Genomic DNA, 7,459 nt, shown 5'->3' with positions numbered 1-7,459 from the left:
ATAGAGAGCTTACTGTTTTCATTAAACGTAATAGTGCTGGAAACTCTTTGAGACTGCCCTATAATGACAATAGAGGGCACAAAACACTTTACAAAAACATATTTACTTGAGTTTCAAAATGTAAGACATGCACAGGCAACTGTTTATTTTACAGCATCAGTACATACTGTTTTATCTTATACAAATTATAGATTATGCCTCCCATTTATATTGTGATTTAGAGAACAACACTGGTGGTAAGTAAATGGAGGGCCTCATAAGGAGACCTTCAACGATACTAAAGGGACCCATATAGATGTGAAGGGAGATGAGCTGAAGTGAACCAATCACTTTAAATCCTTTAAATTTCCATGAGCAGGAATGAATGTTTGAAGTGAATCCAGGTTTTATTTACTTTTCTACTTTTTACACTTTAGTACATTTTACATAAACTGTATCATTATAGCTTAAAGCCCAACTCTGTGCTTTGTAGAGTCACCTCTCCTAAATCAACCCCCTTTGGTGGGTCTCCCTGGCAGAACTACATGTTTTTTGTGTTTTATTACTTACAATTTCTTAAATCTTCAGGCTGGACATGTGACCGTTGCAAGGTCCTCCCTCATCACATCAGTGCTGCTCTCTGCATCAGTACACCGGAAATAAAGGGTCCAAAAGACTGTCAAACCTCAGTGCTCACTCTGTTGAAGATGGTATTTTTAGCAATGCTGCTCTCCTTGAGCGGGGAAACTCCAAAACACTAGAAACAGATAAAAATGAGGACGCAAACGCCTAGTGCATTACCTTAGACAAACATTTTTTTAAAATTAAAAAGCCAAAAGCATACTCTCAAACATAAAAGGATAAAGTGCATGTTATATACAACTCCAATATTGCGGGTGACACATCTCTAAGGGCAGACAGGACGCACTGACGTACCGTGTGTGGTTCCCTGAGTGTCACGGGCGCTCGCAAGCCGGCCGGCTACCTGTGTTTGAATTTTATCCATGCTTGTAAGTGTTACTCTTTTTTACTAATAAACCATTCATACGGTATCACACTATGGGAAGTCCTTTTTCTTTCATGCCTTGATGACACGGTACCTGAGGGCCCCCTCCATTTTTTGAACGGAGTGCCGATCCTGGATCAGTGCTTCCTGAGAGTGCGTATTCCTGATTTCCCAAGGAAAGGCCCTGGCTGGGTTTATACCCGCAAGCTCACCCTTGCTTGCCTCTGGTAAGCGTGCATTTGTTTTGATGATTCACATTCACTGGTGACGGAAGACTGCACTTTCTTATTCTGAACCCAGCTATCTGCAGGCTGTTTGGACTTTTATGCTATTTTTTCCTTCTTTGTTATCACCTTACTTGGTTCCTTTTTTCTTTTTGCTTTTTGTGCATGCCACATTGTTATTAATGTGACGTTTTTTTCATACACCATGTTCATTTTTTAGTGCAGCTATTGTTTAGTATTGACACATCTCCACGGTTGGTAGGCTGATGCGTTTCAGGAGGCAAGCTCCCTTCCTCAGAGCTAGCACAAGGCGTTTGCACCCTCTTTTTTTCTGGTTCTGGAAATGAAGGGTGCCTGAGTTGCTGAAATTATAGGGGTTAGTTCACATTTACCAAAAAGACTACCTATGCAGATAAGAGATGTCTGCAGGTAAAAGCAAACCATGCAGCTTTCACTAAAGTTGAACAATGATTCTTGCTGTAGGTGTAAGCCATTTATATACCTCATGAGGCCTGACCTGAAAACTCCCAGGACGTTGCTAGGACATTGCTAAGTGAGGCCCAGCTATTACTGTTTATCTTTACCATGTGTATGAGTGAGCTCTCATACTCAAGGGCTCGAATCTACTGCATCAGGGGAGACAATGCACACGTGAAGGGGTTTGAATCAGAGAAAAAGCTCACTCCTATAATGGTGAAGGTGAACAGTAATAGCTGGGCTTTGCTTAGCAATGTCTTTGCAACATACTGGGTGTTTTTAGGTCAGGCTTTATGAGGTATGTAAATGGCCTACACCTATAACATGAATAATGGCCAACAACCTATGGCTTCCCATGGTGGTTCAATTTTTTTATACACCTATAACAAGAGCATTATTTACATTTGGTCAAAGCTGCACAGCTTGTTTTTATCTACAGACATCTCTTATCTGCATATGAAGTTTTTGGTAAAGGTGAACTATGCCTTTAAGTTCACAGTGCCAGCTTTGGTGAGCAGTGCTTACCCTCTCTTACTGGCAAAATGCTTTTCTGTCTCTGTATATACTGTATGCATGCCTTTTCCTGTGTGTGAACATGGCTGTACTCAGGGGTCATTCGAAGCCATGTAGCTTACCACAATCAATGGAAAAATGTGAAGAACTGTCAATTAGAAAGAAATGAATGAATAAAGAAATTGTGAAACCAGGAATAAAACTATACATAACGTGCACATCATATTATGCAACCCATCTGTAATGTATCAAACACATTTCAACACTAATGAAAGAAAGAAATGTAAAATGTAATCAACAAACAAAATAATATTTTTAATATACAGTATCCAAATTTTTTGTTCAAAACAAATAAGAGTATGACCAAAAAATTTCTTAAAAATAACATTATATATATATATATATATATATATATATATATATATATAAATATATATATATATATATATATATATATATATATATATATATATATATATATATATATATATATCCAAACCTTTTCATAAATTTTTTGTCCACTTAAAAAATTTCTCTGGATCAAGGATTTTCAATTCTGTTCTCCACCATATATAGGGAAGTGGAAAAAATACTGCGCAAATATCAATATATAGTGACAGCTGCTACACAAAATGTGACCAAAATTTTAAACAAAAACTATAAAGAAATGTAGCGCTAACATGATATAGGCTCTGTGGTAAGTGCAAAGGAAAAAAGAAAAACAAATGTAGGGAATAAACCCAAATTGGGACAATCAATTCCAAAGTGAAAAGTCCAAAATATGTGCATAAATTAACAAAGTCCAAGGAAAAGTGTGATAATGAAGGGTCAATCTTCTATCGTGCAAACGACCTTATGCGACTTCAACAGTGGTGGATCCAAGGGATGAAAAAGATAAGGTACTCTTACCGGATAGGGTGGACCTAGATTTCAGAGGCACTAGGTCAGTAAGGCTTAGCTGATCGAATCAGTGGCTCCCTCCGATGGAAATGGAAGTCTGGGTCTCCACGAATGTCACCGAACAGCCTCATGGAGCTCTGCAGGACTGGAAGTACAGTGTATCCAAGGAAACACGCCACAGCAACTCTCCTCAAAATGAACATATATGAAAGAAGAGAGGGGGGGCTCCAATAGTGCAGATCAATAATATGTTTATTCAAACCAATAATACATAAAAGTGATCACAATAATAAAAGTAATGTGGGAAGCAGATGGTTTATGTTTTATAGAAACATTCATACCATATTGGGACAAACAGATCTACACTCAGACAAAAAAAATCAACAATGTATATATATATATATATATATATATATATATATATATATATATATTTTACTTTTTTTTGCCATCACTCTTTTATGTTTCATGTGCGTTTACATATAAAAAGAAAGTAAAGCTGGGTACATGTACCAGCATCTATTGTGGTATAACGCTCCTGCTGGTTATATTAATATACATGTATGATTAAAGTTTTATTATAGAAAAAATATTGATTGGATTATATGTGATGTGCCTAAATTTTCTCAGAAATGTGAATGTAAAAATGTTAGATGATTATTATAAAAATATAATTAGCTAGTAATTTTGTATGTAGAAAGACAACAATAACAAATGAAGTCAACTAGAATGAAATATGAGAATATTGAGATAACTCATCATAGTAAGACATTTCCAAGCCTGAATGGCTTATAAATATTAGAAAAAAAATAGCCTGTATTAAATAGATTCTAAAATATTGTCAAATTAATTAAGTTATTTCTAAAAGCCTTGTTTACCTGCCGCTTAAAGACAAGGGATGCGTAAACCTTAAAATAGAGAGTTACACCTATGGAGACGTGTTTAAGGTTGGTAAATGTATTGGCGCTTAACTTAGTCAGGGTTACACGCTTGCATTGCAGTTTCAAATACTTGCGCATCGGATTAGATTTTAGTAAATCAGGCTGAGGCTCCATTTTTGTCTCACCATAGAGTTGTGGCCTTGTGAGCCAGCTTGTAGCCCTAATAATTTAGACCCTTGTCTCTCTTTGGCTAATTTATTAAAGGAGTTGTTTTTCTTTGTTTCACTTAACCCTGCAAACGTGTGGTCATGTCAAATGTCGAATTACGTGCTTTGAAATTAGAAAAACTAAGAACTTCTCTTGTATGTGGTTAAATATTTGAAGCACAAAACAATCCACTGGGCTAAGTGAAAACATTCGTCCTTAGTAATTCAGTCCCCATGTGTACATGTGCATAGTGTGTCAGTAGTGTGACTTCCTTAATAATTAATTAACCTTACATTTATATTTTGTTTTGACGCATACACAGATACAGTCTGATTTTGAGAAATTGTAATGTGCATGTGAAAAATAAATAGGTTAACATATAAACATTTTCTTAAAGTCAGTTTCCTAGGAGAATTAGGACTGCTTGCTGTGTTAAAGATGTATGTAGCTGAACTTTTACTTTGGTTTGAGACTCGGCACTGAAATAAGCCATAATTATAGCTCTCGGTTGGGTTGTTTACAAAGAGACATGATATTAATATGCGGTACTATAAGCCTTCAGTTACACTGTATAATACTTCATATGGCCCATTTGCATTGAGAGCCAAGAAAAAAAAATGACATTCACATAAGACAGTAACTTTACAATACATGTCTTTTTATTGTAATAAGGGTGCTTAATGTTCTCTATCTGAAAGAGTAAAGAGTAAAAAACCAAATACACTGTAAAAACACTTCAGATATCATTTGGTATGTATAAAAGGTTAATACTAATCTACAATGTACACATTTAATTATTTTCCACCTATATAACTAATATAACTAAAAACTGTTTTCATAAAGAAGTATTTATATAAAGAGTTGCTGCAAACATACATGAGAGTTGTTAAGCGCTGCGGAAACTGTTGACACTACATAAATCATGTATAATAATAATAATAATAATGAGAGTAAAAGAAAGATCAGATATAAAGGTACTATTGGTTTATAGCAAAAGGAGGTAAGTAAAGAGACACACTATATTTAAAGGGGAACTCCAGGTAGAGATAATTTGTGAATTCTGGTTTTAAAAAATGTGAACGGTTCATGGAATGCAAAGGGGTTGATTTACTAAAGGCATATAGGCTGTTCACTTTACAAAGGAAGTTGCACTCTGCAAGGAAATTTTCCCCATAGGCAAGTAAAATAGTTTTTTTTTTTTTTTTATTGCATGTGATTGGGTATTCTTTGAAAAGTGAAGCTTCGCAACATTCACTAAGCTCAGGGGAAAATTATCTTGCAGAGTGCAAAAGCGAAAAGCCACTTTGCCTTTAGTAAGTCAACAATCTTGTATTCTATGAACCATTCACATTTTTTCATACCAAAATTCCCCAAAAAATCTCCACCTGGAGTTCTGCTTTAAATGTGGTATGTCTCTTTACTCACCTCCTTCTGTTTTTTCAGGTAAGTGTAGTTTTGCTATAAACAAATAGCATTTGTATCTAATGAACCTCCTTTTACTCTTAACTATGTTTGCAGCAACTCTTCATATAAATAAACCCCATGGCTTTCTGTGAATGGACAAGGGGAGAGGAGGGGTTGAAAAAAACAACAGTTTTTATAGTACACAGCAGCAATCTGTATGTGGATTAAATATAATTTAACCCAGGAACTTTCTTTCCGCACAAAAAAAAAAAAAAAAACGCTGCTTGGAGTTCCTTTTTAAAATATCATACCTAGTAATTTACCTGTCTGCAGCCAGCTTATAGAACTGTTTCTGAACTTTATTGTTTTGACTAGTATTGTAGCTGTACTGTCACTTTTCATTTTGTAAAGCATTGTGCAAACTGTGTGCTATAAAAATTCTGTGTAACAATAACAAAAAAAATAAAATAAAAATTAATACTATAATACCTTTTTTATAACATACCATTGTGAAACCTATCAGCTTTACTTTAATGAGTACACAAAGTGGCTGATTTGCTGAATGAGTTGAAAATGTTCACTTCAAAAAAGAGTGAAAATGTACTTTATTATCCAATCATGTGCAGATGAAAAATAATAATAATAATGAACAGAGGTGTGCTTTGCACATGATTGGATAATTAAAGTGACTCTTTGCCCTTTTTTTGAAGTGAACATTCTCAACTCCTTTAGTAAGTTAGCCACTTCTGTATACGCCTCCAAGTACCACTGACAGGTTTGATAATGATTTGATATGAAATGATATGATAATGCATAATGATATGATATGATATAAGATGATAATTAATAATAATATGATATGATATGATATGATAACAGTGGATAATGATATGATATGATATGATAATCGATAATGATATGATATGATATGATATGATAATGGATAATGATATGATATGATATAATATGATAATTGATAATGGCTAATGATATGATATGATAATGGATAATGATATGATATGATAATTGATAAGGATATGAAAATTGATAATGATATAGTTACATATTTGGTCAGGTTGAAAAAAGACACAAGTCCATCTAGTCCATAAAAAAAAATAAATTAAAATTTTTTTTAAAAAAATCATACAATCCCATATACCCAATCCTATACCCACAGTTGATCCAGAGGAAGGCGAAAAAAACCCCCATCTCATATGATAATGGATAATGATATGATATGATAATTGATAATGATATGATAATGAACATTCTAAACTCCCTTTTTTTTAGATCAGCCTAATAGTATTGGTTGACAATCTCTGCTCTTAACGTGAACGTGTGTTACATGTGCCTGATCATACAATTCTGCTCAGTACTTCTTTACCTTACAGCGTGCTGGACTTTAGCAGCAATGAGCTGAAGTTAGAATAGACAGCTGAACCGCAGCATACTATATAAAGTACACTGGGAGAACTCTTGTACCATTAAAACAGGGCTTTCAGTTTTAAAACACACTTATGCCCTAAAGAAACAAATAAGGCTGAATTTCTAGAAAGAGCAGACTACAACGTATGTCTGGACCTTTGCAGTAGGGTCTAGCACATCATAAAAGGATGAAAAGCAGACAGATAGAGCAGTCAGTAGTAAAACAAGTCACTTATTGGTGTTGAATCACTGATACAGTAAAAGTGTTACTTTACTCACTGAAGTTGCTCAGCAGAGTGAGTCGCACATCTGTGATACAAGGTAGCTGTGTCACTAGCATGTTTCATAATACCAGATCAATAGCAGCAGCAATAGTATAGGTATTGTTTTAATAGTATATCAATTAGTAGAAGGTGTCTGCCTTATATCTTAACACTTAATAG

The sequence above is a fragment of the Aquarana catesbeiana genome, linkage group LG05 (genome assembly GCF_042186555.1).
Source record: "Aquarana catesbeiana isolate 2022-GZ linkage group LG05, ASM4218655v1, whole genome shotgun sequence".
In the NCBI taxonomy this organism is placed as follows: Eukaryota; Metazoa; Chordata; class Amphibia; order Anura; family Ranidae; genus Aquarana; species Aquarana catesbeiana.
This window is presented reverse-complemented; position numbering follows the sequence as displayed.